Raw genomic sequence first — 27,539 nt, 5'->3', positions numbered from 1 at the left:
GAATTAAGTCTTCCTTAATTTACATCAATAAGTTCAACTTTGAATTGCTTCCCTTAGGGATATAGATTTAGGTTTGGAAGTATCTGCTTGCATTAGTTCAAGTGAGTGCTGCCTGGAAAGCAGCATGACAATCCCAGAGGAAAAAACATCATCCACTGATTAGTCCTAACTGTAGTGTAGGTGTGGGAACTCATGTGCACTTGTGGACTTCAAAGCCAGCATTTTCCTTCAATTCAGACTTTACCAGCTCACAGTCTCTCCATGATCACTCCCTTAGAATGGACAAAAAGGGTAGTGCCATCAGACACAGCCCAATTTCAAGTCAAAGCTGACTAGTTCCCTCAGAGAACTGTATCACATGAGGATTAGCCAATGTAAACAAGCTTCCTCTCTTTCCCATTAAAATTAAACCTACCTCTTCACTCTGAATGCCTGTCTTAAATGACATCATCGTCACCATTTTCACTTTGGAGTTCTTCCCACTATGACTTATTTTGCTGCTCATCATGCCCAGGTGCTAGAGCTGCTCTGTTGTACTGATGAAATGCCACTGGTGGTAGCCTGCCAGTGAAACAAAATAGAGTGGGCCTTTAAAATAATTCCTGGGACACTTCCAGGGATGAAGTGGTGCTTTATAGCTCTTTTTCCTGATATTACCTACAAGCCTATAGATTGTCACGATTTTTCAGTAAAACCATTTGGGACTGGAAAATAAACTGAGACCCCAATTGCTCATCCCCCTAGAAAAATGGACAGTTCTGCTGGCTCAATTGACTTCAATGGAGTTCAGACAGACAGAGAGAGATTAAGAGGCTTTTATTCCTCTGCTAATAGTTCTGTCCATTTCTACCTTCGTACTGCTTGAAGAAGCAGAGAACTGCCTCTCACAGTGGTAGATTAGAGCTAATGAAAGAAATGGAGAAAAAAATAAAAAGGTTAAGCAAGAAACAACTGAAAAATAGAATTGTATTGATAATGAAAAATAATTATGTTAGTAATTGCACATTGCACTGCTTTTTCACGTTTTGTATTATCAACTTTACCTACGCTTTAATCGGATTAATGATATCATCTACATATTTTAAATGCCAAAAAGACTTTAATAAAATAGTCCCAGAGGAACTAATTGATGCAAAAAACCCATCCACAGTTCATAGAACTACCAGAAAGAATACACTAAAGGCACAAATGGAAATACACACTCAAGAGAGAAGCAAGGCAAATGAGTTAAGAAAACCAATTCCTTTTACAGAGGGAAGTACATTTTTTAATGAACTGCAAATCTAAGTATTTCTAATCTTCTACAGCCTTTGTTGTCAAAGAGATCAGGTTCTGAAATCATGTCTGCTTTGCATTACAAATGCAAACAGTGCTTTCCAGTAGAGGCAATGCCAGACAGCACAGCTTCTCCCCTAGTCCTTGAGCATTGTCAGTGGAGGTGCCCATGAGCAAAACTGGGGTCACACGTCCCGGGCACGGCTGAGGAGGAACAGCAGTGCTGCCCCACTGCTGCCCAGCCCAGGCCAGGCACTTCTCCCACAGCTACAGCAGGCTTAGCCTCAATAGCTAAAGAGGCATTTTCTTGCAGATAAGAACAAATCTGAATTACACAAGCAGGATGAGGGGGCACTTTTATTGGAAGCAACAAATGAAAGAGTACTCCTAAATGTCCAGGGCTTGTGGTGAGAGAGGAGGAGATGTTCTGTACGTAGTAAACACTGATTTATTGAAATTAATCCAAATCATTTGTGTGGGGAAATGAGTTTTAAATTATGTTCGCAGAAATCTTCCCCAAAGGTTTCAAATGGCTTTTTCAAAGGAAATGGCTTGACTTTGAATTTTCTTCATCAAATCATTTGGTGTCATGTTTAGCTACTCATTACATATGAAATTCAAGATAAGAAGGTCAGCTTCTGGTGGATGCCTCCCTGCAGCAGCAAGTGGGGTTCCTGAAAAGAAATAGAGTTTTATTAGAAGGATGGTTCTAGGAAATTTAGCTTTTTGCTGATGGAAACAAAAATATGTAGGATGTGCTTTAAAATAAAGACATTCAAAAGCTCCTTTTACCTTTGTCATTAAAAACATCATGCCAGATTCATAAAAATCCATTCTAGTTTATGCTTCCTACATTAGTCAAAGGAAATAGTAGTTCTAAGCTTTCTCCCATGGGAGCTTGCATGAAAGAGAAATTTGACTTTGCCAGAGAAGCATCTTCTGCTTCTCTGCATAATGCATTCAGTTCAGCTGCTCTTTCTCCTGGCAGTCAACATATGCAACAGTGTGTTTATGCAAGTTTGACCTTCCTGTTCTTCCCTGTCTCATTTCGGTTTGCATGAGCACTGGGAGCTGATAAAGTGAAGTACATTTTTAAGGTCTCTCTATTTTGAAAAGCCTTGAAAAGAAGACGTCTCTCTCTCTGACACAAAGCTGTTAAAAACAGACCAGACGTATTCCTTCCCGGCACAATCATAAACCAACAGTTAAAGGCCTTCGTTTGTTCTTCACGTGGGTGAACAGAATCCAGTGCACTTGTGCTGTGCCCAGCAAAGCCTCTGTGAAACACAAAGTTAATCAACCTGCCCTCCCTGCCAGCTGGATAAGTGATGGCTCTGTATGGACCCAACACAGTTACCATAAACCCCTACAAAATTATGACCAAGCTTGGCTTGCTGATTTTCCTTCTTTTCCCGTCTAAAAGAAGAAAATAGTTGCTCTGAACACAGCTGATGCCATGCCCCCACAGGTTTAGCCCCACCCTGTGGTTCATTTGATTTTAATCTCATTTGATTTTATCAGGGTTTCAATTATTTTTTCTTTAATCTACACCTGAATGTCCCTTTCCCCTAATAAAGTTACTCTCATTAATTAACACAAAAATTAGAATTAATTAATTTCCATCAACTAACATTACTGTAATATTGGCTTCACAGTTCTCTTTTCAAAAGCATGTTCAGTGCAACTCAGTTAGATTGGCTAAATAAATAATGGTGATTTTTTTTTCTTACTTTTGAGCCAAAAATCAGCTGATAATCAAAGGAAAAGCCCAGCTGTAGCTTTTCTAAAAATCAACATGAAAATATGAGAAAGGTTTAATTTCCCTGTTCACATAAATGTAAATGTTTCCTAAAGACAAAAATATATTGAAAAAAGATCACTCTCCTTGTAGAGTGACTCACAGGAATATAGGGATTGGGCCATTTGATCCAATCAGCTGCTTTCCAAATTGTGGTTTTTTTTTTAAATATATTTAGAAGATGGATGGAATAGTCAATACTACAGAAAATACAGGACATTACAAATGCCAAGGGCAGGTTTTTCCTAACTGGATATTACTGATTTAATTGAACCTCCAAACCCAGCAGTGTTAGTTTCTTAACACTGTCAGCTATGGAAACCTACTATCAGTAGCTTATGGCTTTGCCACATTTTAGCGTCGTATTTTTGCATAAGCTTTACATATACCAAGAAAAACTCTTCTGTCAGTTATTGGGAGGATTCTGGGGAGAGAGCTCATAGGTTAATCTGTAACACAAGCAATTTAAACCTGCTTAATTGGGAAATTTAATATCTCTGTAGTGTGGCAAGTGAACTTAAAATATTGTGACCTGAAAGAAGAAAAACAGCAAACAAAAAACCCAACCAACCACCAATAAATGACTCTGAGGGCACTTAGTAAATTTTTCCACAGAGAGCCAGAGCGGTGCAGCAAATAAGGCACTGAGGTCACACAGCAAATGAGAAAAATGTAAAAAATATATTAAATGGCTAGCTACAGGGTGAGTGTAGGGCATGAGAAGAAAGGTCAAGAGCAGGGAATGAGGCAGGAATTTGGTGAAAGAATAAAGAAAATTGATTTCAATGGTGAGTAAAATGGATGCAGTGATAATTTTGATATTCCCTAAACTCTTAGTAAATTCATTTTACATTATTTTCTTTGCACTATCATAATAATGTCAGCAATGCTATTTTCTGTTCCACAGATTTGCTTTGTACAAGGAACCCATTATATGCAGGCAACTTTTAACAAATAGGTCAAAGAAAGTATAATAACAAAGCTAGAATCAACAAATCAAGTAGTTATATTGTATTTCAGGAATAATAAATCACTCTTAGAAATGCTTCAGCATATATATTTTATTTTTTCAACTCATGAATTTACTGTTCTTGCAGCACTCTGCTCACCAGGGTTTTTTTGTTAATGGAGAGTGTGAATAGGAAAAAAAAGATAAAAAAGGATAGCTGAATTACTCATGCTAATGATTTCACATCTAAATGTTATATGAAAAACACTAACTATGCTGTTAAAATAAAAGGTAGCTTGACTTACTAAATGATTCTGAGAGTGCTTCACCTGTGAAAAGGTTTTCTGTACGCATCACTTGATGCAATATGCTTGAATATTGAAAAAGTTTAATTCCAAGGCCTTGGGTATTGGAAGGCATTGGCTGGCAGAGGGTTTGCATTTATATTTTCTTAGGGGAAGTGGACAGCCATGCAGAGATCCTTAAAGAGAAGGCAGCCTAATGACAGGTAATCTGAGTCTCCTCTGGAGGTTTTTGGGAAAGTTATAAATCCACAAAAAGAACTGGAAAGTACTTGCTTGGAAGACCTGGCACGAGGTAGTGATTTAAAGGACGTGCACTTAAAATCCAGTCTGGGGCCCAGCCTCATAAGCACATGACCCACCTGAAATTGCATAAAACAAAACATGTGGAATTTAGCACAGAATGGCAGTTTCTTAGTAACATTTGTAAAAAGTTTATTCTAATTCTCATTGCAGCTGGGAGCTTAAAAGATGAATGGGCTTAGAGCATAAAATCACCTGCAGTGAGGATGTCACAGAGAGTATTTTGTGGGGTTTTTATATTTGTCCAGACCTCTGTGTTTCTTTTAACACATCTCTTTCTACAGAAAAAGACATCCCTGCTCTGTTGGTGATGGTGATCAGAATGTCCTGCAAGTGCAGTCTTGCTCTCTGTTCTCAGTACTTAAGGTAGGGTGGGTGCCATAGTATGAAGCTGAAACTAATGATGGGTTCCCTCCAGGTGGGACTTTGGTGTCTGTACACCACCACAGCTCCTCACCAGCTCTTTCCTTCCATGCCATCAAGAGGCTGAAGTGCTGTCACTGTCCTGATTGGAACCAAAGCAACTCCACAGCTCAGGGCTGAAATGAGTGCAGTGCTGGTTCCCTGGTCTCCTCTATTTTATCTTCTTTCCCTTTGCTGAATATTGGAAAACAGCCCATATGGTGTCTTTTGGCTTTTAGCAAAACGTTGTAGCTGAACTATTTTCAGCCTCAAAAAAATTTACGTTTTCAATGACAAATTTAAACTAATTGCTGGTTTTGCTGTTGCTTCAGAGTCTTGTTTTTTGTTTGATCAGTTCAAATATTTATTTGTGAGTGCCACTCAGGAAGCAATTTAGCCCATCATCTCTCCTACAGTTGAGTGCCACAAATGTGGTTGTAAGCCAGAGGTTATCACCACAGAGTAAGCAACAAGCACAAGTGGTGATTTGGCTCAGGCTGAGCTCTTCCTGGGATATTGGCTCTTCCTCAAGGGGCAATAATTTGGCATTCCATGAAAAGGGCAGCCTTATCTTACAACTACAGGACAGAGACATGTACTTAGAACTCTACCTCTGTTTGAGGCCTGGAGACTGACTAACCTCCAGGTACAGGCACAGAACTGAGATGATTACAGGCTTCTCATTTTTGTAGATAAAACTGAGTTTTACACCTCAGGTGGAATGGGAGAAAAAGGAAGTAAGGACTGGAAGAAAAGAGAATTCAGATTTAAGGCGTTGATTAAAGGATGAGTTATACAGGCAAGTAACTGATTCTTCTGCTGCCTTAGCATATGACTCATCCTCCATTGGAGACCATCACAGACCCTTCTGGGATCTTTGCTGGACGCGTGTGGGTCTTCTGTTTGTGTGAGGTTTGGGTCCATGCTCAAGAGCAAACCTTCAGCCTTTTAAGCAATTAGACTACAGCTTATGTTCCTGTATGCTCATACCTGGAGGCTGTTTTCCTTTAGTTGTTACTCAAACAGGCTGCCTCTCCTAGGTCTGGGAGCTTGCCTTGGTGAGAAAAATCTGGGGGAAAATAAACTTGGTACTTAGCTCACACACAGGGCTGAAGGACAGCAGGAGACCAATGCATAGTGATCTCACTGGAAAAATAAAGTAACACCATTTGAACAATAGCAACCTCTATAGGCTCTCCTTATTTATGGGAGATACATACATATGTGCCATTTGAGCTTGAAAAAAAAATTCCTTCATTCTGAAGTAGGAAGGATTTAGCTCTTGCAGTGAAAAATACCATCAATTTTGTTGTGATTGAAAATGAAAGAACATTTCCATTTTATGTTTCATTTCGATCTTCTTTGTTGTTACTGGTTTTTAATAAAAGGTTCAACATGCATGAAAAGCAAAGAAGCAAAACCTGAGTTTTAGTCCTTTTTTCCTGCTAGGTCTAAAAGTGAAAAAAAATTAAATTTCCTCAGACAGACTCCTGTCCTTTTTTTCTTTGCCTCATTGTGCATAGCATGTGTTTGTGTAAAAGGAAAAAGAAATCCTGTCTGAGACATCTCAACAGAAAATTTGGGCATATAATTGTAAAGCTATGATTTTTTTTAATTTCAGCATCACAAAACAAGATGAATACATACTGTATCTGACATGAGAGAGACTAAAATGAAGCAGGCCTCACTGGGGCTTCTTGTTCAACAGTCTAGGAGAGGAAACAAAGGTGACTTCTGAGCTGCAGGCACTGTCACGCTGTAGGAGAGCGGATCCATGGCAGCAGCTTAACTGCACCTGTGACAAAATGCAGAGCACAGGGTTGTTTTGCTAGAGAAGGGACCAAAAATCAGACTTTGGTTACTTAAAAGTCATATAGGAGGGGAAAAAATATAGAGGGGGGGTGTAGGAAATGGTGAAAACACTAACTGAAATTTGGAGAATGTTTCTATGGCAGGACAGGAATGAATTTTGCCCAGTGACAGAGGCAGTGACTACAGCATCCTGCAGCATTAGGCTGAGGCTCATGTAATCATCATGACCCACATTTCTCTTTCGGAGCCTGGGTCTCATATTCTCCCCAGAACTACCTGTAACATGCCAAATACATAGAAAGGTAGGTAGATAGGTGGATATAGATAGGTGTCTGTACATAGGTACCTACAGATAGGTAGGTATAGGCAGTATCACCAGGAGTGCCTGAGGTACTTCTGCTGCAGCCTCAGTTCTGAGGAAGCATCCTGGGGCTGCCCTGGGAAAGCCATGCTGCAGGAGCTCTAGAGCAGACAAAAGACACATCAGAGATATTCAGTAAATATCTACTGAAGTAGCAGATCGGATCTTCCAACAGATCAGAAGCCTGAAAGCCTTTTGAACTCCAAAAGAAGAAAATAAGAGATGCTCTGTGATGTTTGCCACTCCTGCTTCTCTGAAGAAACACCCATCTCAACATACACTGAGCCAGTGCAATCTCGTGTTATAAATTATCTATTCATGCAGGGTTCTGAGTGCAATTCAAAATTTGGGAAAGACAGAAAGTGAGGCTTTGGTTATTCATAAAACTCCAAGGAAGCTTTACAGACAGGACTGCCTGAAGGACTTTGGCCCAGGGCTTGGTATTCTCTGAGCACATCTGTTCAATCCCCCTGGAGATGTGACTCACCTCTATTTGGGGTGAATGGAAGGCAATTAGTATTTTCATATCATCTTGTCAGGTGCTCACAATTGATGCATGTTTGTCTGGGGACTCATATTCTTTGACAGAAGTTATTTTAACCAGGAAGAAAAGACAAAAATTTGGTGAGGCTTAATTATTTGCCAAATAATTTGTTTACTTTCAGACGTGTGCAATAACCTTTGCAGTAGGTGCATATGAGAACATGACATTTTGGATTAAGAGGAGCATCATTGGGTTTAGCTGAAATGCCTCTTGGCAGGCAGTGAAATGAGTGGCTGCATATTTACATGCAAAATGTCATTTATATAAATCAAACCTTGAACACAAATACCTGGAGATATTGTTTTCCTGTTTGCAAAAGTTCATCATGGTATTTTGTGTGTTCTTGAGTGTAAGGCATGAATTAATCATTTGAAACAGCATTCAGGAGCCATAGACAGTCACTGCTTCTATCTTGGGCAGCAGGTAGAGAAATTGCAAAATGTGTTCCCCAAACCAAGGATTTGAAGATTTTATGCCAGAATCTCTACTCTGTGAGAATGTCTTGCAGAGCAGAACCTATGCACATTGGGACTCTAAACTGGAAATAAGGTAGTTAATACCTTAAAAAAATAGCTGATCACTCTTGACAGCTTACAACAGAAAAGAAAAAAAAAGGAATATCTTAAGTGAAAGAAAGTGATGTAAGAAATAATTAAGTACAGTTCTACTTAAATTCGTCACCTGAGATTAGACCCTCTGCTATGATCTGTTCTGTACAAATCTCTTAGGTTTAACACAGAGGGAAAGAGATAGGAGATTTGAATCAGAGAAGGAGTAAAGAGGATATTTTTTGAAAGGTTGCTTGAAGGTGAAGCTGGTGGCCCGGTGTTTACAAATTGTGAATTTTAATTTTTAGTGGATTGGACTCCACTGACTGTTAGTTGACTCTGGAGCTTTGACTTGATGCCTGCTCACTCTGAAAAGATTTTAGTGCTCTTATTTGAGGAATATTCCATATGGATTCCACACCTATGACAGCAGCTTCTCCTCAGTTTAGCAGAACCTGAAATTTAGCAGTGTGTTCTTCAAGTGAACATTTCAGGTTTTGTTTCTCCCCAGGTCATTCATTGAGAATGGACTGCACCAAAGTACTGTGCACCACTGAGCACAGCAAGGTACAGAAGAGGATCTCTTTTGTCTCATGTCTGTAATTTAGAAAGTCACCTGCAGGTTTCAGAGACAAACCACTGTTGAAATTTGTGGTTATCCCTAATACAAATATAAGCTCTTTCAGATGACCATTGTAAGACTTCTCTATCCTGAATAGTATTAAAGGGAGGAAAACAATCCTTTAGAATTCTTCCTAAGTGGAACTGACTACTAAACTGCAATCAGGAAAAAGAAAAAATAGCTTTCCCCTTCCATGGAGGCTCCCCTTAACTGCCCCAAAATAAGGTGGAATAAAATATTTTTGCATCCAAGTCTCTATAATTGACTGCAGTTACTGCAGTAAAAGTGGCTTGGTCTGTGGAACTCTGTCCTTTCAGTCTGAAATGTCACAAGAGCTCAGATTATTTCAGCCCAAGCTAGAGGCATTATCCTCCTAAAAATTGCTTCCTGTGAAATACTCAACAATTTCAAACTGAATCCAAAAGCAACAGGAGTTGTTTAATCCTCCCTGTCTCCTTAATGAGGAAAAATGGAAAACTGGGACACATTTGAACAGGTGGAGAAGGGTTACTACAATCTTAATTTCCATTCTCTGAGAAAGCCCGCAGGCCTGATATGAGTGAGTTTCAATTGAATTTCCACAGTGGAGTCAGTTGTTATTTTATCCATCTGACATACAGAGAGATTGTCTTGTCATGGTCGTTTCAGTCACGGACATCCACTCTTCACTCTGCTCCATTTGGTTTCACAAAATGTCTAGTTTCTGCAGGAAGGCTGCTTTTGCTTTTATTTCTTAAGCTGAACAGCCTCTTGCTGCTTTAAACAATTTTACTTGGAGAAGCTGGGCACACAGGGATAAGGGATGCCTCACTTTGCAGGATGCCTTCTTTGTAGGCAAAGATTCAAATCTGAGACTAGGTGATTTTTATGACATTTTTACATCCTTTTTTGTGTCTTGTTCTGATAGCTACAATGTGATTCTATCAACAGATTGGGGATCTCCCTGTGCTCTGTTTTATGGGGAAAAGTAATAGCTTTCACTGACCCATCTGACACAGCTGGGAAAAAGAAAAGTGTTTGCTTGGGCCCATTACCTCTTTTCAGATCTGAAAAATAATTGGCATGCTTTCAGGAAGAATCCTAGCTATGCAGCTGTCTCTTATCACACACTGTTCCCAGCTTCAGAATGTATGAACAAATGTATTTGGAATGATGAATAATAAATAATCTTTATCTCAACCCACTCTTTTAGTCCACAAAGTCTCAAATCGCTTCACAAAAAGTAATAAACTTCCTATAAAGAATAAGGACCAATGTGCTGCCACCTCCACAAGGGGAAGTGGCAAATCAAATATGCACAGGCACTCTACAGAGGACAGATACAGACTCTCATGCAGAGCACTTGTGCATTGAAGCATGCATAAAAGATAGGAAGAGTTTTCAGGGGTTTTCCTTATATCCACAGCACTTGTCTGTTGATGAAAAGAAGACTGGAAGTGAAAGATAACCAAGAACAAAGGTTGCATTATCATGATTTCTAAATTGAAATATTAATTAGATTTAAAAAATACAGTAACCCATATTTTAGGTGAACTTCAAAAATAGAGTAGGACTGATCAGCTTGGAATTTGCCCAGAACACAAATTTTGAGACACTCTCCCATTGGGAAACCACTCAGTTCCTGTCAAATACCTGCATTTCTCAATACTAAGAAGCACAGGAGCTGCAGGACAGCAGTGCCCTTTCAGGCCACGTTCTGGGCATTTGCTACGTGTCAGCTCAGTAGCTTATACACAGTAATTTCCTGAAAATGTTACTGCACTGCAGCACCATGTACTTGTCTTACAAATTTTCCCTTGAGCTTTATCCTGCAGTCCTTATGTCTTTGGGGCAGCTGATGTGAGTTGGGTTGAAGACACAACCCTTTGTGCCCTGTGGCTGAGGACTTTGGCTGTCATGCACCCAGCCTGGTTTTACACAACACGATTGCCACCATGGCAGAGTTTTAGAGGAAAAATGCCGTTAAGATGTGAGGAAACCTATGAGCTAAAGCCACACAGGCTAAGAAAAGCAAAACAAGAGGCTCAAGAGTCTTTGCTGAGATGGGGTTAGTTAAAGCTCAGGGATTGAAGAGGAAAACACTGACATGAAAAGCTGTAAAAATCCTAGGAAAAGAAAAGCAAAGAATAGGAAGACAGCAAATCTGCAACATCAAAGATCAGCCTCGGAGCAGGGGCAGACCCTTCCCTCACTTGACTTATGACTGGCTGTTCAGCAGAGACTCACCCAGAATAAAAAGAATATTTGTGTGGCTGTGTAGCATAGTAGTCCCAGCTATCCACTGCATGTATTCACAATAAATAAATGTTGTGGACTCTGAAGTTATTTTTCTTGCTTGCCAACTCAAGAGATACCCAAACAAATGCAACCCAGCGGTGAAAGGCGAAGTAAGAAACGAACCTTTGCAGAGGGAAATCTATTTCTATCCCTTCTCCTCTCATTAATTCCCTTGTACCCATTTTCTCTGGGGATCCCAAACTATCAGCGAGCTCTGTGTTCATGGCAGCTGAAGAGAAGGGAGATCCATTCATCAAGCCGTTTCTCTCACCTTCCTCTTGGCTAAGGGAGCAGGAGGAAAGAACAGACATAGGTAAGGAATCCAGCAAGAGGAGGTAGTTCAGAGTAGAAGTAAAAATTAGTATTACTGCCTTTGGTATGATGGTTATGGAGGCTCAGAGTGGGCTTGTGCTGATCCAAATAGACTACAGCCACATTTCCATTTCTGAAAGGAAAAGCAGGAAACAATCTAAAAACCAGGTGTTTCCTGAAGAAGGAAAGCAAATGCTTTTGTCCCCTTCTACATATCCTTCCCCTTAGAAATTCGTATTGCCGTATGATTTCCATTTAACCTGGGCAGTAGGAGCTCAGGCATTTGTTCCCATCACCTACACGCTTCCAGTGCCCAAACAGGAAGGAACTGCATAAGCAGAGCAGGAGAACGCCTGTGCTTTAGCAAAGTGCCACCAGTACCTTCTGCATTACAGGCCTATTCTGATCCACGTTAGCTGTGAAACCTGGCTGGCAGCCCAAACTGGTAATCCTTCAAGCAATGCAGATTTTCTAGTTCAAGATCAGTGTTGCTTTCTTCCCATTTTCACGCTTTGAAAACCTCCCTTTTTAAATCAGGGTTAAATCACAAATGAACAAATGCTAATAGAAAAGTTCACATGCATAACCCCTGCAGTGTATTTACCTATGTAAATAACATGTAATTTTCACTATTTAATTACTGTTTCATGTCCCCATTTCCTGCTGTAGTCTATATTTAAATTGCATATTTACCTCTATCTACTTTCTCATAATGTGTCTTGATATGAATATTCATGCCACCATTGAGTGGTTGATTACTTCTGTGCTAACCTTGAAAATACTTCCCTTGCAACACAGCAAACAGCCGGGTGCTGTGGTTGTATAACAGCAAAGAAAAGAAAATACAGTAAATAATGCTCAGGCTGTTTAGGATCAGACTATGTTCTCCTTTGTTTTTTCCACAGCAGGTATTTTTTTACTCTTCTTGTAAATTAAGCCAAGTTACTTCTGACTACAGCTCCCTGAATTATAACTCTGGAGACCAGATTTCCATAGAAAAAGGAGTGGTTCAAGTAATAGGCAGTGCAGAATTCCTGCACATGGTACAGCCTTTTCAGATGGGAGAGAAAAGCAGTTTCTCTTGCAGCTGGATGCACATTTCTTTTTAATCATGTGAAATTTGAAAGAGCATTCTTATTGTTCTAAATTAGAAAACAGTCTGGAGGAGTTATCTGAGGACAGAAGGAGGCAGCAAGACCAACAGAAGTTTGATGAAGTAACATGGAACCAGTCTGAATTTGAACTTATATCCATATGACTGGTTTCTATCATGAAACTTAGATGTTCAACTTATATTTCAAAACAAAGGCTTTTCTTCTCTTTTTAGGTCCACAGAACAATTTAATTTGGAAAATGAAGGAAGAGACATTTTTCAACACTTCTCTGTTTCATAATTCAAGATACAGGGAGAGAAACAGGCTAATTTTCCTTGATTTCTTTTGAACTTTAATCTCTAAGGATGGAATAGGCCATGGCCTGGCCAAGCCTGTTTCCCTCACACTGAATATGGAGAAAGTCTAGAGTCACTCTGAGCCTGTCAAACACAGCCAGGTGTTTCCTGGGCTGGGTGACTCTCCATATCCAGAACTGTTACTTGTGACAGAAAGTTAGACAGGTTAGCACATGGTGAGAAAGGGAATTACTTTATGACAATGTTATATTGACTCAGCCACATATAGAAGTCTGTCACTCTCATTTACCTCCTTTGGAGCAAAACCTGCACACCTCTGTTTCCCCATCCTGCTCAGTTAATTTCCTTGAGGTTGGTTTAAAGATGCCTACAAAGATGCTGCTGCTCGCCCTTGGAGCACTGAGCTCACAGCCGGGTAACCTGTCCTGCCTTTTGCTTTAAGAACACATTGGTTTTCTCTACACTGCTCATACCTTCATCTCTAGGGTGTCTTCTGAGTATCTTCACACCTAAGGCATCATTCCCCGACAACTTTGCAGTTATGACTCAGTGACTTCAGAGATTTCCAGCCTACAGAAGAGTGAAAACTGGCCTGAGGTATGAATTTACTTCTGTGAGAAGCCAGGGGGTGTCTCCTAATGAAACATGATTTTGTTTCATGGCCTCTGCTGGTTTATCATGCACTATGGAGTGGTTAAGGGAGTTACAGCTGCTGAGATAATGCAAAAAGTTTAGGCTTTTCACATGGATCTTCACCTAAATAATGTGCAGGGATTGAGAGTTTTCTCGACTCTGATGTCTCTCCTCTTTACTGTCTCCATTGCTGGCTGTAGAAGGCTCTTTGGATCTGCCCAGTGATGCAGCCTCACAGAGGCCAAATATATTCCTTCACTTTCAGAACACAAATGGACACAAGTCAGCCTCCCAAGATTTCGATATGGCAGCCTTTCTCCCGGGTCCATATCATCAGATTTGTTACAGTACTAAGGGCCAGGCTAAAATGGAGCCCCACTATTCCACACGTGGGGTTTTGTGGAAGGAAGGGTGGACAAATGTGCCCTCATCCTCAGTACCCATTCTTGAAAATCAGATCTTAATAACTTCATTTTATGGACAGGTGAGAGCATCCTTTGGTGAGGACCATTTCCTTCCTACACAATACTTTTTTAAAAGAGTTCCACTGGGACATAAAAATGTAAAGACACAATTGCCAAAGTTACTAAATTAGATCATTGTTACATAACACGCTGTCATTTTTTAACTTATGCAGGCTGCATCTTGCTCTTTTACACAGTTCAAAGTTGAGATGGACAAACTTTAAGTAACTCTATAAGGGACAGCAGGAAACTCTAAGATTCCATAACTATTCTGAGCTTTAAATAAGTTTTATTTTTAATGATTCTGTTCTGCCTCCAAATAAACTGAAAAATGACTAGAATCTAAAGCTTATTTAGGAAGTTGCCATAGTAACAATTAACTACCTCTAAGCCCTTCAGCTTTATTTTATCTTTTTTTCACTGAGGTGCCCTAAATTACTTGAATCCTGAATTGCTACAGTAATATATCCATGTCTTTGAACTAAATGACATGGTTTTGCTAGAACCCTCATTATGTGAATATTGATTGAATTTCTAATTGTGACTAGACATCATCTTGCTGACAGCACCACTGCAAGAAGCCACGTAAGACCAAGAAAGATTAATAGAAAAAAAATAGGGAAAAAATAAGAATGTTGTTTCTCTAGGGAAGCAGCTGAGATGATCAAACTGGGGAAACAGTGAATGAGGTAGAATTAACTTTAATGATTGAGTTTATGTGGACAACAAACCTCCTCCAGATGCAGTGCTGTTTGTTTCAGTTATTATCCTCTTATACTCTATTAAATAAAAATATCAGAGGAATCCAAAGAGACTGATTTCAACCTGTGAATTAAATAATTATTCATTACAATGCAAAGGGCCTATTAACCCTAATTATTCTAATTTAGGTACCTTTTCCACTCACTTTGTCCTGACATGGGCAATCCTGATACTATAAATTGTTCCATGAATTGTTCCATGAAATGTTGTGCCCTCTATTTTCCTTTATTAATTTGTCTGTTGTCATCTGACTTTATCAACAAAAGATAAGCATTTATCCCCATTTCTCAGATGAGACTCCAGTCTGTGGCATTAATACACACAGCCATTCTCATATCTGTTCTGCATTCACATATTTCAAATCACTCCTGCTTGTTTTCTGCATAGCCCTTATTTATTGTTCCAGAAAAGGAGCTCATTTTCATCTTGTGGGGTTTTTTTTACCATAAAGACAATATGTTTCCCAAGAGAAGGTGGGAAACAACACCTATCCATGGCATTTTTCATAAAGGAAGTAGTCTTTCTTACATCAGAAAACTACGAGCAGTAACTGATAAAAACTGAACTTTAAAGGAAGTGGAGGAAGATAATTCCCAATCTCAGTTGGTATGCCTTTACTAATGTCAGTCCTAAGGCAACAAGGAAAAAGCAGATGACTTTATTATTGCTTTGATGAAAACAATATTAATCTGGGTTACCCTGAAACCTGTCCTGGGGTTTAATAATCACTTTAACTGCAGATAGCTTAAAAGGAATAGCTCAATGCTGCTTTTGTATTATTTTCTCCATGTCTGAAAAGAATCTCTGCAAGTCTGCTGAACGTCTTTTTGATAATAAAAGAACAATATCCTAAAGCAAAGATGTTAGCTTCATTCCGATATCTGACAGGAAGAAACACAATCATGCAATGCAAATAAAAATCTGGAACAAAAGAGTAAGGTATGGTCATTTCTGAACCAGAGAAAATGATTCAGCAGTCAGAGATTTTTTTTTTTTGTCTGCACTGCAGTTCTCAGAATTTTCATAATTTACATGACTAAGAGATGTTTGGCTGCTCAACCTTGTAATTCACAGAGAAATAGCATCTGGCTGTTTAGACTGTTATATTGACCTTGGAGAGCTTGTTGTACATATTTTTCTCCTGCAAAAAATGCCTATTGCTATCACATAAAGCAAAATAGCAGTGACACCAGTCTTCAGAACATTATATAGCATGAGTAGGTCCAGATCCTGGGCCATGCACTGTTCTCACTCAGCATAGGACAGGACACTCACATGGCCTGCCTGAATGAGGGAAGCTTTCAGCCACAGCTACACCGTGTCTTGAAAGGTGCAAATTTGAACACTAGGAAAAGGTATCTATCACCTTCACATATTCCAGTCAAATCACCCTTCTCCCTATTAGTCAGCTGCCGGTTTCTGCCTCCTCTTGTTGCTTTGCCAAAATTGCTCTAACAGCCTGCTAGGACAGGGCAGCTGGAGGTGGCTGACTGTGACACATCTGACTTGACTCACAGGTATGATGGATGAGTGAAAGAGGGAGAGCCCTGGCTCTGGGGGCAGTGTCAGTGTGGCACTGGCTGGGCCATTACTCACTCACTAGCTGCCTCATTGACAAGGGCTTGAACTGGGCCAAGGATAGAGAGTACAAGCACTGTCTCCTCAGTGGGTGCTCAAGGAAATGGGCTGGAAGTGGCTCTGAACAAGCTCACCCCATGTCAGCCAGCAGGTGAGTGAGTGCCCATCCACTCTCAGCAGCACTGGGATAAAGACTGCTTCCACAGGCAGCTTCTGCGAGGGCAAATCAAAAGGGACCCAAAGGGCAGCTGTAATACACACCACAACTTTCAGAAAGAGTTTCTGATTCTATCTCCCCTTCTCTCTGTTTTTCTTCCCAAGATGGACATGCTGTATTTTCTGAAAACATCTCACTTTGGAGGAGGTTCATACTATGGGCACTGACCTCACGAGAAGCCACCACATCTTCATGTTTTTTGGCCCTGGTTCCTGATGCATTCTGATGCTCTGTCCTCCTTCTCCTCTGCCCTTCTGGCGTGATGGGAGGGCTGTTTGCCAGTCCTTTCCTCTGAGACCTGTGTGGCAGCACAACAGACAAGCATCACAGCCCCAGAGACTTCCCACACCTTTTTTCAAGGAAGAAAAAAAGCCTTTCCTGGACCAGCGGTGTGTGGCCTCCACAGTGTGCCCCTCACCACATATGATGCTCAACACAAAACCTCAGTGTACAAACCCATACTTTTTAAATACATATGCTTCATTCATTGAGCCTGTTTGATTCAGACACATTGATTCATGCCTTTGCTTTCCTTGGAGATATTAATACCAGCTCATATATACAGACTGAGAGAATATGTAGCAATAGCATTGAAACTGGCTTGTAACAGATGTTAGTGAAGATAGTTATGATGTCTGCCTGGCACACCTCTTTGTTTCTTGGGTGATGTGAGTGGTAGAGAAATAGAGGAGAAAGAAAGAGAAGGATTGTAAACCCGAGGTGTATGTCTGGAAATGAAACAATTTTGTACATTCATTGCTTCTGTCTGGAGAGGAGACATCTTAAAACTATGAATTACACTCTGAACCTGAGGAGAAAAAGCTATACCTTTGATTTCTTGCAGAAATGTGCTGAGTTTTTTCTACAGCGAGCAGTAACCACAGTGTGCTTTCAAAAGTAACTGGCCTCAGTTACAAAAGGAACCAAACTGTTACAGTCCAGCTGGAGCCTGGTGCTGAAAGGCAAAATGCACAGTAAAAACCTAGTTTGTATCTTCAATGAAAGTAGTCTATTTTAGACAAATGCACAGGTATTTTCCTATGCTATTTGTGAATAGTGTATTTGCATATTACCAAGGAAAGCATTTATACTTACTAGACAGGAGATAAGCAGTAAATGAATGACTGGTTGTCAAAGATCAAAAGTGATGGTTGGGATCATTGAAGTATATACTTTCTTTCTCTTTTTTCCTTACCCCTTGATGCCATTAATTCTGCAGTTCTCAATCCCAAAATAACGGGATGATACCATAAACAGGTGCCTGGTATCTACACTGCAAAGATATTTTTGCTCTGTAAGTTTATTTATGAATGGCCAATATATGTGAGCCTTGCGAGCAAGTTTCCCTTCAATCTGATGTTGCAACCTATTTAAAAAATGAAATATTACAATGGGAATAGACATATTCATGAAAACTTCGGGCAGATTCAGTAGGACACTTCTTAGATTTGGGCTATATGTCCTTCCCTGTTCAAAATGTATCCCTTCAGACATATGCTTCAAGAGTATAAAATTCAAAAGGAATTAAAAACCTGCCAAAACCCTTTCCTAAGAAGGCATTCTTTGGGAGTGTTGTACTGAGGACTCTCAGCCTGGCTGTCACTTTTTGTGGTATTTGTAGTTTCACATCCCTCAAAACAATCTGCAAGGTGTCCCACTAAGGTCCATAGCTTTTGGAGCAGGACTTTAGTAACCAAGTATTTAAGAACATTTTTAACATTAATGACAGGTCTTACAGAATCAAAAGCGTCTCAAATGTTAACAATTGCTGACAGGATATAGGCATTAATAGATGCTTAAGAGCTTTGCTGTGTCCCAGTATGAGTGTGAGGAATTGTGTTGCTAACAGGGCAGAGGAAGTTTGTTTTCACAGCAATTCGCTTGGAAATGGAATTTTAAAATAGAGCTCCTGGGCTGAATCAGTAAGCATTTCACTTGGTTACCTAAAACTGCATACTTTAGGAGGGTAGTTAATCTGCTTTTAACACCCAGGAACTCCAGTATCTGAACAGCCATTCTGCAAACTGCAGCCCATTGCTTTGCCTCAGAGCTTGCAGCTCAGTATGCTGACATGGAGATAATGTGCTGCTCACATGTACATCTCCATCACTTACCTGCATTTCCAAAGGCATCCCCTGCTGAAGCACATTATCATGCTGTGCTCATGAGTTAATGAGCAGAACTAGATTTGAAGGAGTCACTCCCACTTAGGCACAGCCCGGAGCATTTCTTCAAAAATTCATTATAAGGGTCTGCATGCCATTTTCCATGTGCTTTGAATCAAGGCTTGCACACATCTGAGCTCATCCCAGATCAGGGTCAAATAATCTTGAATTGCTGACATCGTATCCCTGTGCACGCTGCACAAGTAGCTTAGTAATTTCTTGTTCATATTTTCACATATACAGATTTCTATTCACATCCCTAGTGACTATGTATATATTGGGCTAGATAGATTATCAGACTCACCTGGGAGGACATGATTTATGTGGGTATGGATAGCCTTCCTCCAAGGCAACAGTAGTTCCCAAGACATCGCAGATATTTTTCTCAAAAAGATGCTGCGCCTCTCCCTGGGGAATGCTGTTTTCCACACTGCTTTGCATGGTAAACCCCAGTCTGTTACAAGCAGGAAAGAAGCTCAAGGAAGAGAGTGAAAACTGATCCACTATGGATTTGATCGATTATTTTCTTTTTTTTAAGGCTTGCCTCCACAATGGATGCTACCAACTTCATTTTAATTCAGTATTCTAGTTTTCATTCTCTTAGTTACACATAGATGATAAATAAATGCTTCTCAGTGAATCAGTTGAGTATGCTGGGACTTGAACAACATCTGTTGCTAAATATATGCTAAATATAATTATATAAATAGTAAGTCAGAACTGATATAAGTCCAGAGAAAAAATATAGTGGCAAAATACTGTTTTTAACTACATAATAACAAACCAGATCCTAAATCACATAGTATCTTTATTGTTTTGGTCTGCATTAAGGAACAGTGTGGAGACAGAAAGTTTCTCCCTTTTCCTGTTCTACCTCCCACAATTCTCTCTATTGGTGAATGACCCTTCCTAAGTTGGAATTCACAGTAACAGCTGAGTGGCAGATAATCACTTGAGAAACTGGAGGCTCGCAAATTTTCTAGAAAAACAAAGGTAAGATTTCCAGCTCAGCACACTCATGAGATCCTTATATTGTAACTGGGAATCTTGGAAAAGATAAAATCCAAAGCTGAGTCTTGTTGCAGTTTCAGCTGAAAGGCAGTTAATTTTAAAAAATTACGTAGTGTTTACATTTAGCATTGCTTAGCTAAGAATCCCTTTACAGACACTTCTTCCTGGTGTTGCCTTGCAAGGATATTATGGTTGCTATTGGAAGAAATCAGGCAAAAATTCTGCTGTTCAGTGTATTGCAGTTGATAATTGCTCCTTTATTTATAACAATAATTATCTTAGTGTGCAAATACATTTATCATGGACCTCTCTCACCCCTCCTATTCATTCTCCTTAGTGTCAAATACAGCTTACAATTATGTTTATAACTCTCCATGTTATACAGCACTCCTATTTCCTCTTGTTAAATTTGATTTTGGCAAGCTCACTGTACCTCAAACTCACATTCCTTTTGACGCTGTATATGCTACAAAATGGACCATTCAATAACATTTGGGTTTAGAAGGTTCCACAGTTTGCACAAAGTAATCCAGACAGAACAAAGAAGTAACCATCCAGAATTCTGATGGCACACTTATGAGTGGATTTTCCCCTGTAGGGAGGCTCATATTTCATAAAAATTCAGAGGTTCCAATAGTATTTGAGGTATCAGCAAATCAAAACTACTCCAAAAATCAATCAATTTCACTGTGAGGAACAACAGAACTGCAAACAGCTCGCGTAAGGCAGAGAAAGGGAAGAAAAAAACAGGGGAGTGAGATGATGTTAATTGGATCCTTGACATGTTACCATTTCCTGCTGAGCCAAGTTTCAGATAAGACATTTGCATGTGGATGAAATGTGATAAGCTAGTTTTGGATGAGTTATACAGAAATTACGTTTCCTCATCTACCTACATATCATTACACTTTACCATTAAAACCCTCGGTCTAGATGTATCTACAATTTAAATATTTGAGAGCTTACTATGGATTGAAGTGTTACATAGCCTCAGATTTCTCACCTCTACCATGAGCTTCTTGAGGAGCCTGAAGAAGGAGCTGTTAAAAGCTACAGTGAGTTGTGTTAGTGTGTGAAGACAACCATGTACAATATTAAATACATCCCTGAAGTTCATCTTTTCCTACCTAGAGAAATTCAGTGGTGAGAGGGAGGGGAACCTCATGAGAAATCATTCAGAGGATCAGATGCTGGATGAGAATCAAAGGAATCATCTGAAGATCAGTACAATCATTTGTAAAAGATAACCACTTTCTGTGAATACTTATAACTTTGGAGAAGCACTACATGCATTATAGATCAATGAGAACTTGTGTTCTGACAGTAAGGACAATGAAGGTCAGGGTGTGATTGCTTTCTAATTCACCTCAACCTGTAAATAATGGTTTACAGGGTTTTAATGGGCCTGGTGGGCTCTTATGCTCAAATTCTTTGGAAACGAGTCTGTGGATTTGTTGGGGCATGGATCCTAACTGAAGTAGGATTTTTGTTCTTAGCGTATGAAAGCATGAATATCCAAAGAATATTATACATTAGACTGCCTGTTTTAATACAGCAGACTAGGAAAAAAAAAAAAAAAAAAAAAAAAAAAAAGAGGGCAAAAGCGAGATCAGGACCTATTATATGTTATGGGATATCATGTATTAAATCATAACCTCCTTAAATCTTTTAAAACAAAACTCAAACTGTTTTGTTTGACAAAACCTCTCTCTTTTTCCCTTCAACTTCATTATCCCCATTCCCCTCAGATGGCACAGTGGTAAGGTGAAATAAAATATGATGCAATGACTATAAGACTGATCCAGACTAGTGAAAAAAAAAAATCAAATACAGAGCACTGCTTTTTAAATTATGAGAGCTTTTAAACATTTTCTGCAAGAAGATGCAAAAGAGATTATTTGGTTCTTGGTTTTTCAGCCATGACCAAACTGAATATTATCCTCAGAACTTTCCTCCAACTCAGCCTCAATTCATAACTTGTTCAGGGCACTGACAGGTGAAACCCTCTGGCTTCTCTTATGTAGTAAGTCCAGTTTGATATCATACAGTCCTGTTTTGGTCTTAAAAACTATTAATATGTTTTCAACCAAGTGCAATAACTCTTCATACGAAATGAAATCTCTGTTGCCTTCATTTTCTTGGCAATGGGTACTGTTAGCTGCAACTTATTTTGGCAAATGAAGAATCTGTAAGACTGACACATTAGTCCTTTTTAGACTGCTCTGTGTTAATTCTGAGAGACTGCCCTCTAGCCAGCCCTTGCATTTCATTCACTACATCTTGCATATAAATATTTTACTGTGCTCCAGTATAAAAGTTTGATAGAATTTGAACTGAGGAAGTATGGAAGAGACAAAGATATTCAAGCTTATCTTTATAAAATAAAAAATTTTTTTTTCCTTGGCTCTCTTACTCAAGCAATTGAGAAGAAAGCGCTCTCAGTTTTGCAGGGAGAGAGGTTTTATATTTTCATATTAATCATGAAACACATGTGGGGATATTAAGGGAGATTGTTAAACTGTTCTGAGCCATAACTTTAGAAAGTCATGCCTTCAGAGCATCTTTTTACACTATGACTGAAGTGTTTAGAGGACAAGGTTTTGTATAAAATAATCCTAATTTACTAAATGTCTCTGTGATAAGATGTCTCTCATTTCACAGTGACCAGAACAGAGGAAGGAGATAGAAAAGAAGGTTTAGAAGCAAATTAGTTATGAAATTCTGGATATTTTGTTGATAGAAAGGAAACAAATTATGACCTTGTAGGTAGATAAATATACTCCAAGCTTGAAAGTATGGATTAGTGAACTGAAAAATTGTATCTTCTTGACTATAATTGCATAGCCCCTAAAAATAGCAAAAAGTGTATTTGGAGTGTGGCGTTCCTAGAGTTTGAAAATTAACGACGAAGAAGTGATGTAATTTGGGACCAATATGTTTCAAGATATCAAAATGTGAGACATGTCAGGGTTTTTCTAAATAGAAACTGAGAAATGCTGCCTGCCTTGCAGTTACCATCTCTAAAATAGCCAATGCTATAAATAGTAATACAAGTTTATGTGCTGTCTCTCCCTTTTAGTAGAAGTTTTAATGCATTGGCCTTGACACCATACCCATAACTTCTGTCACTTAACTTTGTTTTTTCCATTTCCAGAAACAAGATGCCTCTTCTGCAAATTTTGCCCATAATAATCCCTTAAAACATGATTTATTTTTATCCTAAGAGAGAACTTTAAAAATTCAAGTCACAATACTTCCCCAACTGCTCAATGCTGTTAACATTCTCCTTTTAGCTTTGCATCATATACAATAAGCATTTCATTTGCCTAATGAAAAACATATTTAAACTAATGAGTACACAGTGTTTTTATTTACATATGCAATTAAAATTTACCACTATTAATAGCTGACAGAGGGGAAGAGAAAATGTGATTTATTCCAGTAAGAGTACACACTCTTTCAAAAGAGCACTTCACAGGCAATTTTTAAATTGTCAGCAGTGCAGAAAACCCAAAATTCTGGGGGTGTCCTAGTCCCTGTGGTGCATTTCTGAAGATGAAGCCATCAGCCCTTTCCCCCTTGTGAGGTGCACTAGAGTTAACCATCCCCAACTCACGTTTCTCTCACTCTCCTGCGGTTTCCTGGAGGAGGGTGGGTGTGTTCTCCCAGCAGGACCCGTGCTGAGGTTTATTCTGTGAGAGCAGAGCTGTGGGCACCTGTCAGACGGGGAGCTCGGCTGGGTGAGGCAGTGTGCTGCTCTGCAGAATCTGCAGGAGAGGAAAATAACACCAAAGGTACACAGAGTGAGGCAGGAGAAGCAGGGTGACTTGCTGCAAATTGCACAGCAGTGAGAAACCTGGAGATGGGGCTGCCTGCAGCAGGCAGTGGCTATCTGACATTGACACAGAGATGGGCACAGTGAAATGAGATTAATCAACAGGAGTCAGAGATACAGAGATCTTTAGCCCACCCCATTCTTCTTAGAAACAGAGTTCAAAGACAAGCATCAGACATCAGCTATCACAGCATGGACAAACATGGCAAAGGGTGCTAAATCTTCCACCTTTTTGCCGTTATCTCTCACAGATGTTACAGAGCCTGCCAGGGGAAAGCAGATTTCTGCTTCGAGCTGCACCATGTGCAAATATGTACTTGCTGAACAGTGCTGTTACTACAGAACACTCTGTTCTGGAAAGTGAGAATTTTATCAGCAGCACTGTAAAGACACTCAAATTCAATCCATCCTTATTGATATGCATTTTTCTAAACATTTTATGAATGGTGTAATCAGAGCCAGGACATCAAAAATATTAGTAATATACATTAAAATAACCTTACTGCAGTTTTACAAGCAGCAGTAATTTCGCTTTGATTTGAAACTTTGGGTTGAGTTGCCCATTTTTTAATTTAAAGGAGGACATATGAAGAAACAGTAGAGAAAAGATGAAGCTTTAATAACAATACGTGTACTGAAGAGTAGGATTTTTTTTTTTTTAACTGCCATTCTTGATCAAAACCTTTTCAAGTGAAAAGAGAAACCACAGTTGAAAAATCCTGACTACAGATGCATTACCTGCTTATCGCAGCTGAATGTTGGTTCCCGTGCAGATGGCTGGCTGCAGTCACTCCATATTTATGGGATGTGCTTCTGTGCAATGGGAAAAGGGCTGGCAGTGCTGGTACCAGGGCTGATCGAGGTGATCATCACTGCTTTGCTTACACAGATAGACACTCACAGGCTGCAATCCAAAAACGGGTTGAAAGGCTGAAAGGATGTGGAAACTCCAAGTCGTAACGTCTGAAGATGGGCTGTTAGTGCAGTGACCTTCCCAGGTGGATAGCTTTGAAAAAAGGCTAATACACTGAGAGATGCATCTGCAGATCTGAGGCAGGGGTGAATAATGACATTAGGCACAGTGTTGCACTCACGGTTTTGGTGCAAATAGCTGGACACAAGCCTGGCTAAAGGCTCCACACCCTCAGCTGGATCACAGAGCACAAACTCACCGTGTGGGTGCAGATTTAGTGCCTGTGACACTGCTGTGTCTCCAGATGGGGCTGTTACAAATGCAGCCCTACACTGTATGGAAATGCAGGGTTTTGTGCAGAAACTTGTCAGTTGTGAAGCTCTTTTTAAGAGCTGGATCAGTTACTTACTACCTGTGTTGTGCTGATGCTCAGCTCCGAGGTGCTGCTGCTGTTTACAGCATACAAGGAAACAAAAGGAATATCCAATACCAGAAGGAGATTCATTTTTGAGTCACATAGGCTGTAAGGAAACAGGAGAATGATAGAAAATAGGCAAGCAAATCTGTAAACACAGACCAGAGGAATCACCAAGTGCATTTATGTGCATTATAAAATCAATGCTCTCATTCACAATGCCAGAAGACAGATTCAGGAGCCTACACTTAGGTAACAATGTCTCCCTTTCTTCCTCTTCTCTCTTTTTATTCATAGCCGTAATGTATATGCTGGGGGGAGAATAATCAAGAGGGTGGCTATGTAAAAATACTGTTCTGTGTAAAAGGTGCTGTAAATCTCTGATTTGTCTCTTTCCAATTATGCAGTACCATGAAGCATGAGCAGGGTTGTCAGCGCAGCAGAGTCAATATTGCTGTGAAAGACTAAATTGTATTCTTTTCCACCTTCTGCTGCATTAACAAATTTGCTTGCTAAGTTCTGATTCTAGGACATTTGCAGTTTGCAGTAGCTGATGATGATGCATGAAGCAGAAAGAATATGTTGATTTTTAAACTGGATTCAGTTGTAACAGTGGGAATATTTTGAAATTATTATTTCCAAACTCTAAGGATTCATAGTGGAGTGCCCTTACTGTATTAATTATGGAATACCAAGGTGTTATTTTAAGAGAGGTTATTTTCTGACTAATCACTGCATTACAAATGTGGTTATTAGACAGTTCTAGAATGTCTTGCTCCCTCCCCTAGCAATTAATTAATATTTCAAAATTAAATAAATTGTGATGCTGTGGTTCAACAACTCAGGTTCTAGATGGCGGTAGGTGACACAGCTGCAGTGCTTTAAGTTCTGCTGACAGTCTGAGCTCTTAGGAGAAACGTTAAAGAGCAGCTCACTACACCGTTTATGCCTAATGATCATTGAGTTCCATTAAAACATACATGTACTGGTTCGAAGAACCACATTTTATGAATTAGTAGGAAATGGCTCTCAAAGAGAAAAGAGCTGCTCAGTACATTAGTTACAGCCCTGTCCTTCCTCTTCTTTAAGCTTATGGATTCTCATTAGGGTTCCCCCTCCCCACCCAGAAATTCATGGATGGTTTTGCTTTTAGAATTCAGCATAGTTTCACAAGACTCATTTCCAGAACAACATGTAAAATGTATTGCTGAAACGGAAGGATACTGCACGCAAAAATAAACTGGCCAAATAATGTAGCTGCTCTGAATTATTCACAGCTATCTAGCATGTATTGTTTGCAATAGAGCAACTAAGTAAACAGGATGGAAAATGAATTTTGGCATGATTCTAGGAATTAGCATTCTCCATTTCTATGGTAACATTGATAAAAAGTTGTTACTAATAATAATGAAATACATGCAGAATAAAAATGAGTGAGCTAAATAGAAGGCATCTTTTGTATGCTTAAGTGTTTTTCCCTTTTTGCTGGGAAACACTTGTACAAGCTTGCACACATCTCAACTTTGGAACAGCGCAGACTACTGCATACATTATTAGCTCTGTTTGCCAGCAAGTAAAGACAGATGTTTGATGAATACATATGTGACCTAGGATAGCTAGGAAGACTATTAGTAGAAAGACTATTAACACAGAAAAACCTATGAAGAGATTGTGTTTGTTTCACAGGAATTTTGTAGAATCACAGATTCATTACCAACTACTACTGAATCCATGGTACATTAAAATTTTTGGCAGCTATTCTCTGACAAGAATGCCCGACGATAAAAATACACAGAAGAAACTTTCTAAGCTGAGAAAATTTGCCGAGCACATTTATAGCCTTGGGTAGAAAATAATTTTCTTTGCTTTCAGCTACTAATATAATGCATTTTATAATTCTTATCAGTACACATATACATATTTATATTTTTATTGTTTTATTATTTTATAGATCTATATCTAGGAAAAAAAATAATTTTGCCTTACCAGGGTTTCGCAAATCTCAGTTGCAGTGGAAAGAAAACAACAAAAAAACCTGTAATGCAAATCTTACTATCCCTTCCCTTAGCAGAAAACTTGTGAAGGTTCTTGATGATGCAGAGTAAAGAAGTCTGATCCCATCATCAAATAAATCAAAGTCCATTACAGGGTAACAAAGAATAGCAGAAGGAATGAAGAATTATCAAACCTCATCTGCATGTTAAGCTTTGCCTCAAATACAATCTGAATGTGCAGCAAAGCTCTACCAGCTTTACATAAGCAGGGCTTCTCATTCATTTTCACAGGGTTCTGTATTTTTAAGTTCCAGAGAGAAGGAAAAAACCACTGAAAGTTGTCAAATATATTCAGCTTCTGGGTGGAACTCAATGCCCGATCTGAAAGACAAATTTAGCAAGTTTTCTGGGGCACACTCAAAAAATACAAATAATTTAGAGACTATGTGCAGGAGATGAAGCATCTACATGAACCAGCAGCAGCAAGAGCAGCTGGGGAAAGCATTGTCTAAATCATCTGGAGAAAAGAATAATATGGCATATATTCTAGGGGAGGAATAAATAAACAGCTTTCTGCCAAAGTAAAATACGTTTGGATCAAAGATGCAGTATGAAATGTGGCAAAAGGTGCTGAAA

At 39.3% G+C, this 27,539-nt stretch overlaps 1 long non-coding RNA gene across 1 annotated transcript; it reads right to left on the bottom strand.

The window, feature by feature from the left end:
• Positions 1-1,614: 1,614 nt before the first annotated feature.
• On the bottom strand, positions 1,615-24,486 carry LOC136364549 (uncharacterized). Its single transcript, XR_010744176.1, has 7 exons — positions 24,320-24,486; positions 23,363-23,513; positions 19,040-19,189; positions 16,739-16,868; positions 7,188-7,301; positions 6,677-6,824; positions 1,615-1,949 (listed from the first exon to the last, which is right to left on the bottom strand). It is a non-coding gene; the product is annotated as an uncharacterized lncRNA (long non-coding RNA).
• Between the last annotated feature and the right edge of the window lie 3,053 nt (positions 24,487-27,539).

Source organism: Sylvia atricapilla, chromosome 8 (genome assembly GCF_009819655.1).
Source record: "Sylvia atricapilla isolate bSylAtr1 chromosome 8, bSylAtr1.pri, whole genome shotgun sequence".
NCBI classification, from domain to species: Eukaryota; Metazoa; Chordata; class Aves; order Passeriformes; family Sylviidae; genus Sylvia; species Sylvia atricapilla.
This window is presented reverse-complemented; position numbering and strand designations above follow the sequence as displayed.